At 52.7% G+C, this 12840-nt stretch overlaps 1 protein-coding gene across 3 annotated transcripts in view; it reads right to left on the reverse strand.

Annotated features, from left to right (window-relative positions):
• Window positions 1–12840, reverse strand: part of LOC147678958 (allantoinase, mitochondrial-like) — a 394121-nt gene that overhangs the window by 262168 nt on the left and 119113 nt on the right. The gene's annotated exons all lie outside the window — the stretch shown is intronic.

The following is a 12840-nucleotide window of genomic DNA, read 5'->3' on the forward strand; positions in this document are numbered from 1 at the left end:
ATGGATAAGTGTTTCCATGTTTGGCTTATTTGTATTTACTACTAAGTCCCTAGTACAGTGCACTGTGTGTAACCAGAGCCTCTACATCAAATGCTGCTAGTGGGCCTGCAGCACCAATTGTGCCACCCACACATTCAGCCTTTCAAAGGGTTCTCAGAGCTGCCACTACAGTGTCTGCACGCAGTTGTGGCTGCCATGTCGAATTGGCAAGTGTACCCACTTGCCAGGCTCTAACCTTCCATTTCTTACATGAAAGACACCCCTAAGGTCCCAAAGTACCTCTTGGGCAGGGTGCAGTGTATGTGAAAGGTAGGACATGTCCTGGTGTGTGTAACATGTCCTGATAGTGAAATACAGTGTATTTCGTTTTTCACTATTGAAAGGGTATCTGTTCGATAGGATAGAATGGGAGTTTACTTATAACATCTTATAAGTATAACTTCCAACTGGGATAAGATGGGAAGGTCAAGTTTAGTATACCTGAGCATAAAATATAAACATGCATCTTTTAGTAAAGATTATTTTTATGTTGTGTCTGAAAACACCTCTTTTTAGAAAGTCGGTATTTTCTTACTTAGCCATCCCGTGTGCCTGTGCTGGGTTGTGGATTGACAGTCTGGCTTTGGAGTGACAGGAGCTGGGGATGTACATTCACTTCAGACTGCCACGGGGGTGGTCGAGGTGGGTCCTGCCTTTCCTGGATGAGTCAGGGCTGGGCTGAATAGACCTGGGCTGCATTTAGAGTAGTAGGAGGAGATTTCCGTGCACTTTAATGGGCCTGGTCTGCTGTGGACAATGCTGTCTCCACCTCCTGCTGGGACGCTGACCCAGAGAGGAGCAAACTGGTTTGGACTAAGCAAAGACACTCTCTGTCAAGAGAACAAAGAGAAATGCAGTATAAATATTAGGGCCCAAACCCAAGAGCTTTAAAACTCTTTTGTGACCAAGAAGACTGCCAAGAAGAACAGCCGGAGTAGCTGTTAGGAGGAACTATCACTTTGCTGTGTGCCTTGCTGTGTTGGCGTGCAGTGGCTGCTTCTGATATGGCCAGTGAAAGGACTGGACTGAACTTTCTGCAACTTCTTTGTTTGAGTTTCTCCAGGGTCTTGAGGTAGAGCTTTGCCCCTGTTCAAGACGTCTGAGAAACAGTGTCTTCATGTTCATCTGCTACCAGCGCTGGGAACTGTGAGTTTTGTGATGCAACAGAAGGAAAAAATGTACAAAATAGATGCAGGTCTTGGACCCAAATGAGATGTGTCTCTGGTGCTTGGGCTCAAAACATGATTTTAAGTTGTTTGACAAGTGCGGCCTCATGAACCCAAAGGCAATCCAGGACTGGAAAGTGAAGCAATACATTGCAGAACACATGAAGAAATTGCAGGCTTTGCGTTGGTCTCACTCCAGCTCCAAGTTGAGGGTTCTCCTGAGGGCACTGCTGCGGCACATGACTCATTTGCAGGGACATCCTTTCATTGGAGGTGTCCTAGATATGGTACAATTCAGGGCCTTCCTTCCATTGCAACAAATCCAGGACATTCCGGCTATAATCCTGATGTTACTGCCTTTGGGCTGGATCTCAGTGAAAGCAGTTCTAAGGCTTCTATGGATTTTAGCCTTCTCCATCCTACTAATCCACTAAGCCTGGCGGCATATAAGCAGGCTCGCAATGTAATCGGAAGTTCCAGTGGGGCCAGCACCAAGGACACACATTGGATAATATTCAAATTTTAAATGCAACTCCACTTAATCTGCAGTGGGGGCTACTCAATGGCAACTGGACCAGCCGCAGGACATGGTCCCTTCCCCAACCAGAGCTTCCGGTGGTGACAGACCCTCCACTGCTGAGTTCAGGAAGTCAACTGGGGGAGTTGTAGATCAGAGGACTCTGATCTCCGATGGAAGCTCGATCTGTATCAGCTTGCTAAAGTTATGAACCATAGCTTGGCCTTGAAGTCCTTCCTACTGTCTATTAAACGGAGGCTGGGGCAGGTTATCACTAGCAACAGTGGTATGTGGTATTGCAACAAACAGGGTGCAATGGAATCCGGGGGCCTAGTGCCAGGAGGGTTTGCACCTCTGGAGCTCGTTGGAGCATAAGGAAAACTTCTTGATTGCAAACCACCTGACAGGGTCCTTTAATGCCACAAAAGGCAATCTTATCTGACAGTGTCTGGCAGACCACATATGATGACTGTATCCTGAGTTGGCACAGGACATCTCCTGGCAACAGCTTTTCACCACCGGAGGGAAAATGCAGTGTCAAACGATTTTGTACATTGGAGTTTTCACAAGGACACTGTTTAGGAGATGCGTTCCTGCCTCTCCCTCTCCTGCGTGTTGCGAGTTCTGAAAAAGATCAGCAATGACCACAAATTCATAGTAATTCTAGTGGCCACAGATTGGACTGAGAGACTGATTCCTGGAGCTTCTGTGCATAAGCACCTGTTCTCCGATCAGACTGCCAGTTCGGAATGAACTCCTTTTTCAGAAACAGGGCAGGGTCTAATCTGCACCTCCATGCATGGCAAGTGAGCTGCATCAGGTGACTGTATTTTATCTGCCACCGGAAGTGGGGGATGTCATGCTTTCCACCAGATCCTCTTCCGCAAAGTTAATTTATGCCGAGCATTGGGACAAGTTTGTGGATTTGTCTCTTAAGCACACTATTGACCCTTTAGATTCCAATATTTTCTTTTGTTTGCTTTGGGGCTTATATACAAGTCTATTGCGCCACCAGTGAATTAATTTTATCAACGCACCAGCAACGCAATAGGCTTCCCCATATGATCAAGGACATGTAAAGTCACCCTGCATGACTTTTCATGGCCTTGTAAATATTTTTCCCTTTAACGCATAATTCTGCATGAAAAGGGTGTTCTACGGGTGTGGCTGTGGATGTTCCCACGCAACATCTATGGAACTTGATGCATTTCCAGATTTACAACACTTTGTAAAGATGGGAATGCGTCAGAATCCTACACCACCCCATGGCAGGCATAAGGAGGCCCAATGAGGAGAAATACTTGTATTTCTTTTAATTTTTCTTCTTTCTATGAGTGCTGCATTCTGCAGCATGCATAGAAAGAGGAAATGTCTTTAATGATACTGAGCAGGAAGGGGTCCCTATCCTGCACAAAACAATCATCCCCTCGGCGCAGGCACCCTTGCAAAATAATGCAAAGGAGTCTGCGCTGGCACACGGCTACGGTTTTTACAGCAACGCAGGGGAGAAAGACAGGACTGTGCCATATCTTGCAGATATGGTGCATTCTTGCCCTTCTATTTTGACCCACGGCAGCGCAGCAGGAAGGCATGCTGCGCTCCCGTGCGTCAAAGTATTGTCAATGAGACCCTTTGTCTTTAGCTCACCAAGGCTTTGCATTGGTTTATTTGATAGCCCTTTCAGCCTCTTTATGTTTTCCTGACTCACCTATTATGATGAGGTTTATAAAAGGCTTGGCACATGTGTCATCCTACACCACTTGTGATGCTATAGTAAGACCATAGTTTGGTCTTAACTTTTTTCATGTGCGGCCCTTTGAGGCAATGCATAGCTGCTCACTGCATTTCTTGACAGTGATGACCATCATTCTCATTGCAATTTCTTCAGTTCATTGTGTCAATGAGCTTTAGACACTGTCAGTGCATCAGCCCTACTCCACCTTTTTCCCCCGACAAACTGGTGTTGAGAACTCGTGGATTATTCTTGATTAAAGTTGCGATTCCTTTCCTCGTAGTGCATTTTATCCCCTTGCCTGTGTTCTTTGCCGTTTTCACCTCTCAAAAGAGGTGAAACAAAAGGACTTTAGGATTTTATATTGATCGTACCAAGGAACCCCGTGTGGATGATCAACTTTCTGTGGGTTTTTTAAGGGTAAAGAAAGAGAAGGTCAGGCAGAAGAGGACCCTGTCAAGGTTCATTGTCCTCTACATTAAGATCTTCTACACACTGGCCAAGAAGTAGCCACTGCAAGTTCAGAGAGCCCATTCCACCTGGGTCAACACTGCTACCACTGCATTGGCATGCGGAGTGCCTGTCATTGACATCTTCCAGGCTGTGCCATAAGCATGAGTACTTAGGTTCACTAAGCACTACTACCTTGGCAGGCAGTTCTGGCAGTATGGCAGGCAGTTCTGGCAGTAAGGACATTTTGCCCTCTCAGCCCTGCAAGTCAACTGCACAGCCCACCACCTGCAGAGTTACTGATCTAGTATCTGAGCAAAGGTAAGGAATTTGCAGCTAGAAATATTCATCAGAGGAACAAGTAACTTCCCTTTGGTAATGCTCTTTCTGCTGAATACTCTTTCTAAACGCGGATTCCTTCCTGCCCATCCACCTTCGCCATTCTGTGGGGTAGCATCCTTCTAACATGTCAAAAGAGGTGTGCGTCGAAACCGCGATGGAGTGTGTGCTGGGCACCCAGCCTGAAATCCCCCATCCCCAACCCAGTAGCCAGCCTCATTAGGGATATTTACCAGCATGGTTTGGCAGCTATCTATGGCAACAGGGGAGTGCTTGGAGTGGATGCCAGCTGTTTTTTTTTTTTTTTTTTTAAATTTTTGAAAACCTTTATTTGAGAGCACAACACACAGCTGTTTAGCCTAACATCCCGGAGGCAAGGCAGCAAAAAATGGAGGAGGTCAGTAGTGTGCAGCATTAGAAACATAATCATCAAAGGTTAATTTTTATAATAAAGAAACAACAACTGGCGCCCGTGGGCGCGAGAGTGGCAATAAATAAAAAGTGTGTGACGCTGGGTGTCCGGGGATGGGTAGGGAATAAGGCAGGAATACTATCGAGAAAGGAAGAACTCAGGATGGGATAGAGGGAGATGGGGGAGGGCATCAGGAGAAATAAACACTTCGAAACTCAGTTGGCGTTACAGGTCAGGGAAATGCAGCATCCTGCTGGTCAATCGGTTCAGGCGGTTGGCACACACCCCCCCTATAGTCATTCCATGCTCCCCAGACTTTCATCCAATTCCGTGGCCTCCCCCTGGCTACATAGGCTGTCTTTTCCCTAAACATACACCAATCCATGTTGGCCTTCCACTGCACCAGTAGAGGGGCCGTATTAGCGCCCCACCGCTGGGCTATGTCCCTCTTCGCCACCATGTTCCCAAGGGTGACCCACCTAGTCTGCGCGACATTATGATCGGACGGTTCCCAGACATTCAGGAGGCACCTACGGGCCTCCGCATGGGAAGCCACGCCAGTAACCTCCGCCATCACGCGGTGGATCCTCCTCCAATAGGAGGTGATCACCGGGCAATCCCAGAGGATATGTAGGAAGGTGGCAAGAGCCCCACACCCCCTGCGGCAAAGACCATCCGGGGAGCAACCCATGCGCATCAATCGGGGCCCAGTCACGTATACCCGGTGGAGGATCTTAAACTGTACGAGGCGAAGACGGGAAGAAATGGCAACCTCCTTAGGAGAGGAAACCGCACTTTGCCAGTCCTCGTCGTCCAGCTCAAGGCCATCCGCCACCCACTGTTCTCTCAAGCCAAGGAGGAGGTCTGTGCGTACATTTATCAGCTTCTTGTATGAAAGGGAAATCGCACTGTCCGGCACATGCCCATCTAGGATCCTATCCTCCAGCGGGGAACTTTCAGGAATGACGCCATCCGGCGGGGAGGCCGAGAGCAGCGCATGTCTCAACTGTGCATAGCGGAAGAACTCCGTCGCGCCCAGCTGGTACTCAGTCTGTAACTGGGGGAAGGTCTTAATCAAACCCCTAGAGATCATGTCCTCAACTCTGCTGATGCCAATGAGGTCCCATTTGTCAAAACCTTTGGTGTGCCACAGCCTACCCAGGATGTCGGAGTCAAAGAGGGGAGTGAACTTCGTAAGCCTGCCCTGCCATCCCTGCGCCTTGGTAACCGCTTTCCAAATGCAAACCGCCGTGCGGGTGGGGCCAGTCAATTTGCGGTCAAAGGACTTGGAATATAGGGCACGGTAGTAATTCCCGCCGCCCATCAACCATCTGTCCATGGCGTATCCAGGGTTCTCCACTGGGCCGTAAAAACCATGGTTCAGGGCAGCGAGCTGCGACGACCAATAGTACCGGCGCACGTCAGGGAGGGCTATGCCCCCATCATACCAAGGAAGCGTGAGTTTGTGGAGGGCCACACGGGGGCGGCCCTCCCAAAGGAGATTACGGAGAAGGCCCTCGATGTCGCGGAAGTATCGGGCCGGGACAGGGTCTTGCGTATTCTGTAGTGCATAAAGGAATCTGGGAAGTGCCATCATCTTAAAAAGGGCAGCACGGCCTAGGAGAGAAAGTGGCAGGTGGTGCCAGCTTTCGACGTCGCGTCGCAGCCGCTGAAGAGGAGGGAGCAGATTGTTGTCATACCGGAGCTTGGCGTTGCCGGATATGTATATGCCCAGATATTTAAAGCCGCGCGGCGCAATCTGGATGCCGCAGCCCCCAGGGAGGCGCGGGGTATCCCCTTTGAGGACATAGAGGGACGATTTGGCCCAGTTAATAACCAGGCCAGAGTATCGCCCAAATAGTTTGATGACATCGCAAGCCACAAGAAGGGATCTACCCGGTGAAGACATGTACAGCAGGATGTCATCAGCGTAGAGAGAGACCCTGTCCTCAACGCCGGGGGCCCATTCAATACCTCTCAGGTCGGGGTGGGAACGCAGCTGCGCCGCAAGGGGTTCAAGAGCCAGGGCGAACAACAGGGGAGATAAGGGACAACCCTGTCGTGTGCCACGGCGCAGCGGGAAGGGCGCCGATAGGCGACCATTGACCGTGATATTGGCCATCGGGTCCGCATAAAGGAGTTTCACCCAACTGATGAAGACCGGTCCGAATCCGAGTTTAGCCAGAACCGCCCATAAGTAAGGCCATTCTAGCGAATCAAAGGCCATGGTGGCGTCCAGGGACGCCAACACCGCTGGGTCCTTGAGAGTGTGGGCCCGGGCCATAACCCCATGAAGGCGGCGCAAGTTCAGGGCGGTGTTACGGTGGGGAATGAATCCAGATTGATCGGGGTGCACGAGGTTACTAATAACTCCAATCAACCGATTAGCCAGGAGTTTGGCAAGGACCTTGGGTTCCACATTAAGGAGGGAAATAGGACGGTAAGAGCGACATTCGTCCCGTGGTTTACCTTCCTTATGGATGACCACGATGGTAGCCAGTCGTTGGTCCAGGGGAAGGGAGCCTCTTTCAAGGGATTCAAGGAACATCCTGCGGAGATGCAGGGAAACCGCATCCGATCGGATTTTATACAGCTCCACTGGAATACCGTTGGGCCCAGAGGCCTTGCCTGAATTAAGGGAGCGAATAGCAAGATCAATCTCGTCCGCGGTGATGTCCCTATCCAGGTCCTCCCGTTCTTCCTCGGAGAGACTGGGCAGGTCGATATCAGCGAGGAAGGTCGTAGTAGCCGCCTCCGAGAACTCTGAGGCAGACTCGTAGACTCCGCGGAAGTAGTCCGCGAAAGAGTCAACAATGGCGCTGGGATCCGTAAGGATTGTACCGTCCTCACCAAGGAGCTCCGGCACCACTCGGCTGGCCATCTCTCTCCTATCGAGCCAGGCCAACAGTTTCCCGGCCTTGTCGCCCACATCGTAGATGCGGCCTTGCTGTTCCCTGGCGAGGACAAGAGCGGCATTAGTGGCCAAAGCTCGGTACTCCGCTTGTTTCAACGAGAGATTGTGGAGGGCCAGGGGGTCCGGGTCTGAGCGCAGCTGGGTCTCGAGGTGTAGCATCTCCTGCTCAATGGCCAGCATAGCCGAGTCTCTATCACGGCGAGTAGCCGCGATGAGTGCCTGGGCCTCTCCACGGAGCACCGTCTTAAAAGCCTCCCACAGTGTAACGGCCGACTCCACCGAGCCCACATTTTCAGTAAAATACAGGTCGATAGATTTGGCCAAAAGGGTACGGGTCCTAAAATCGCGAAAATACCAAGGATTGACCGCTGCCGGGCGTTCCGACAGAGTCACGCCAAAGTCAAAGGAGACCCATAAAGGGGAATGATCGGAAATGCCTCGGGCCAGGAAGCGGGCCTCCGACACAGCTAGTGCGTCCGAGGCCAGCGTAAGGACATAGTCAATCCGCGAGAGACTCCCGTGCGCACCCGACAAGAAAGAGAATTGACGAAGCGTGGGGTGCAAAAGCCGCCACGTATCCACCAGCCCAGTAGAGTCTAGAAAGGACGGCAACCACATCTGTGGTCCGCGTAGGTCGCGAGGCGGTTGGCGATCGAGGAGGCCAGAGCAAACCGAATTAAAGTCGCCCCCCACTATCAAACGACCAGCCGGCATAGACAAAATGGCACCACCAAGGTCCTGAAAAGTACTAGACTGCAGCCCTGGGGGGACGTACACAGACAACAACGTGAGGGAACGCCCTTCCCATCTCCCGGATACAGCGGCGTACCGCCCCCTATCATCTATCAAGGTGGTCACTATCTCTAAGGGAAGGGATGCGCGCATGAGAATCCCCGCCCCCCTGGAGCCGGAAGAGAACCCCGAATGAGCCACCATTTTATAACCTTTGCGATTCAGGGCTTTACAGGCATTGCCCACCAAGTGCGTCTCTTGAAGAAGTACAACATCCGGCATATGCAGTTTAACCAGTTGAATAACCACCCCTCTCTTGATACGATCACCCAACCCGTTAACGTTCCAACTAAGAATTTTCAACACCCTACCCCTCATCCCTCCGCCGCCCGCCCCACCCATCACCCAAAGACACTTGCATCAGTAAAAGTCCAGGATCACCATTGTCCGTGTGCCACAAAAAAGAGGAAAAGAGAAACACACAACAAACCAAAACTGTACCCAACCAACCCCCCACCCTGCACCCCTGCGTTAGACTAAAAAGCCCTCCCAACCTGCAGTGTGCCTGTCGCCCCATTAACTATTTTACCAAAGACCCAGAGGAGGAAGGAATCTCCGTGGAATCGTCCCGCCACCCACCATATAAGTAAAGGAGAGAATAATCACACCAAAACAGTAGTCCGGCGGTCATTCGAGGCAAGGGTAGCCCCGGCTCCCAGTTCATTCTTGCCGCTCCGCTCCGCCTGAGGCTCCTCCAACATCTTCCTCTCGCTCTTCCCGTTCTGGTGTTACAGTGTCCAGCCACTCGCTCACATTGTCCGGGTAGTCAAAAAAGTATGCGCGGCCCTTGAATTCCACACGGAGCTTCGCAGGGAATTGCATAGAGTATTTGAGACCCATGTCCCTGAGGCGTCTCTTGACTCCCGCGTAGCTCAGCCTTTGGCGTTGCACCTGCCTGGTGAAATCCGGGTAAAAGTGCACCTCTGCGTTTTGGTACTGTAGCGGCCCGTGTGATCTGGACGCCTGGAGGATCGCGTCTCGATCCCTGAAGTTGAGAAGGCGCGCCACAATGGGTCGTGGCGTCGCCCCCGTTTTAGGTGGACCACCGGGCACACGGTGGGCACGTTCCACCGAAAAGAAGTTGCTCAGTCCAGAGGGCGCCAGATGCGTCTTGACCAGTCCTTCCACAAAGAGATCAGCCGCGCCATCCTCGGACCCTTCCGGAACCCCAACTATGCGGACGTTCTGCCGCCTGGCTCGCCCCTCAAAGTCCTCCAGCCGTTTCGAGAACTGATCGGCAGTCGATCGCAGGTTCCGGACCTCCGTTTGTAGTTCAGAGACATCCGAGGTCAGACTAGTGGTCTTAATGTCCAGCGCTCTCACACGGTCGTTCGTCTTGCCCAAGTCGGTCCTGATTAGAGCAATATCAATGGCCATGGAATCCACCTTGTGAGACAGGATCTCGTGCTGGTGTAGTGCGTCAGCACGGAGACTGGTGATGGCACCCATAATGTCCACCAGAGTAGGATCCGGGCCGTCCGGCGGGGCAGTAACTGGGGTTCCCTTGGAGACAGCACCCGACGCAGGTGGCGATTTGAGATTAACATACCGCTCCATGCGGTTGTTCTGCGTCTGCTGCTTGCCACGACCACCTTTATTTGATGCCCTCTCTGGGTCGCCTCTGCCCGCCATGTTGGGTCCACGAGAACAAAGGACCGGTGGTCTCAAGTCAGGGTCCACAGCCAGGAGTCAATCAGATCAGAAAAACATTCAGGTCGACCAGGGCAAGGCCAGATCACAGCGTCTGCACCAAGGAGATGGCAGGCAAGGCCCCTGCAGTACGATCGAGCGAAGTGGCGAAGTGACGAAGTCCGGATGGACAATGGCACCGTCACGGAGCGGAGTTCAGCTCGACGTAACTTCGCCCAGGAGCCACCGATTTGGGATCCGATTGCAGCCCCCGCCTCAGCAGGCCGCCAGCTATACAGTGCCACCAACGTGGACCAGTATTCTAGACAGGATAATTGCGGTGGATCGGACGGTCCACGGAGCTCCGAGCTTACGCGGCCATCTTGGTCGCCCGCTAAGCTCCTCCGATGCCAGCTGTTTTTACTCAGCAGAGGCTACAACACGGGGAGTGAGCACTTTTTGGCCCTCACCCTGGCTGTGACTACCTGGACGTAGGATGGGTGGGATGAATAAGACTAGAGTGACTCCTGTCTTGCATTGGGGAGTGGAGGCAGGACCGGGCAGAGGCAACAACAAGGGAGGGGAGTATCCACCTGGCAGAAGTCCACATAGCAGCCTAGAGGTCTGAGGGGCTTGTGGGTGTCTACGGCAGCCTTGACCGGTCCTGCAAGTAAGTATCAACTCCTCGCTGACCAGCTGAGTAGCCTCAAAATTCAAGTGAGGCTCTTCCCCAGAAAGAACCAGCACACTCCAGCCCACGTACCAATGATGGTGCCTAGAAGAGAAGTCTCTAGCACATGAGTGTGAAAGTGGCCTGGCTGAGGGCCTGGGAAACAAGACTCATCACCCAAGAGGATAACAAGTACAGGGCCTGACAAGCTCCCCTCACCGCTCTTACCTGTGGCTGTTGGGTAGCTGGAATTACCAGCACCCCCCTCCAACCCTCTCCCCCCCCGGGCGGAAAATGCAGGGACATGGTCCACTGGTTCTCCGACAACATGATCCCGCAGAGGGTCCTTGAAAGTAGCTTGAGCCACTGGCCACATCCTCCACCCACCTCTGGATGACCAACATACAGGGACATTGCCCAACACAGAATAGGGCCTCGCCCCTGTCCTCAATAGTAGGGGCTTCCCTGCTGGGGACTTTAGAACATTAGCCAGACCACAACAAGCCAGTGCCAAGTGCAGCACAGACCAACAACCCCCCCAAGCCCGCCAACAGCCAGGATGACCAGCCAGAGTCCCAGGGGAAGGGGAAACTCAGGGCTACAAATTTATCATTGCACACTCCTTGCAACATCAAGGCATCCAAAGTCTTGAAAGCGCTGACAGTCCCCGGGGCCCGGAGGCCTCGCAGGGCCTGCGTCTGGGGCCCGGAGGCCTCGCAGGGCCTGCGTCTGGGACCCGGAGTGGGATGTGGAGGTGCTGTGGAGTTGCTGAGATGTGGCGGTAGACATTGAGATGTCAACGATCGCCCTTACCTGGCGGTGAAGACTACCAAGTCACAGAGACACATTGATGACCTGTGTGAGAAGCCTCCCTGTTTTCCCTTGGAGCTGTGAACAGTAGAGGTGCTCCTGCGCACCAACGCAGGGAGGTCTGCATCGCATACCAAGTGTCACCACTACAACGGGGTGCACAGAGGAGATTTCCAATGGTGGGCCGCACCTCTCCGCATCACAGGCCGAATGATGTTGCGCTGGCCGGACGCTGTGGAGGGTAAAGCACCAGAGCTGCGCAAACTTGTGTAGCAGGAGGGCTGCAACTTCACGCCTAAGGGGGCCCTGTTGCATCACCTGCATTGGGAGGTTCCCCCAGCAGACTTGGAGGCAACTGCTGTACCCAGGCTTGTGAAATCCCGCTGGGCTGAGGCTCCTGCTGGCTGAGTCACAGTTTTGGAAAGAGTGCAGCAGTTTGTGCTACAGTGTCAATGTCCAGGTGAGGAGAAGGTGGGACGTGTAGCGGATTCGGGCCTAGGCCTAGCACCTGTAGGTGATGCACCCCCAGCGGCGGCTCATCTGCTATGGCGAAAGAGCATCGCCCAACTGCTTTCAAGCAGTGTAAGAAGAGGAAACATACCAGGATGATAACTTTCTGATGTACTCATGCTATGTTTCTTTTGCAGGTGGGATGGTGGGTGGGGCTGCTCTACTTCTAAAACAGGGCAGAGGCAGAGTGGTATGCCTACTCAAGTGTGCAATGACTGTTTGGTCGGCCCTCTCAGGCTGCCCAGAGCAGTCATGGTTACTTCCCTGTTCACAATGCAGGCTGCATTACAGCCTGCATGGAGTACATGCCCACCCCTCCAGCCCCTGGCTGAATGCCTTGTCACAGCACTCAAGCACAATCACAAAGCCGCATTGCAGCAATGTGATTGGCTTAGAGGAGGGAGCCTGGCTGCCTGCTTCCTGTTCCTGGTAGTAGTCTCAGAAGAGCAATAGCACAGAAGACGCAGGACCCGGCCTCGATGTAAGAATTAAACAATATATATATTTACAACCCTCGCTCCCCCCTCGCACCCCGACCCCCTCCAGTGTCCTTTCCCACATTTCCCGCATCCCAGCTGTCCAGTCCCCGCAGCACTACTTAATGGCAGCCATTGTGTGGCCTTGCGTAGCGGGAGTACCACTGGTGCGCCAAAGGCAAGCCTGCCTGCATCCATCCACCCCTGGACCGCGCTCAGCACCAAAGACCCTTCCTCTCGGACACTCCACCGCTACCACCCCAGCACCCTCCTCGCCATCAACCCTGGACACCACCTGCCTTCTAGCAACACTGTAGCATTCTCCTGCACCCTGCACCTGTGTAACTGCAAATGTACCTCCTGCCACATCAGTGCCTCCTGCCG

The sequence above is a fragment of the Lissotriton vulgaris genome, chromosome 11 (genome assembly GCF_964263255.1).
Source record: "Lissotriton vulgaris chromosome 11, aLisVul1.2, whole genome shotgun sequence".
Classification (NCBI taxonomy): Eukaryota; Metazoa; Chordata; class Amphibia; order Caudata; family Salamandridae; genus Lissotriton; species Lissotriton vulgaris.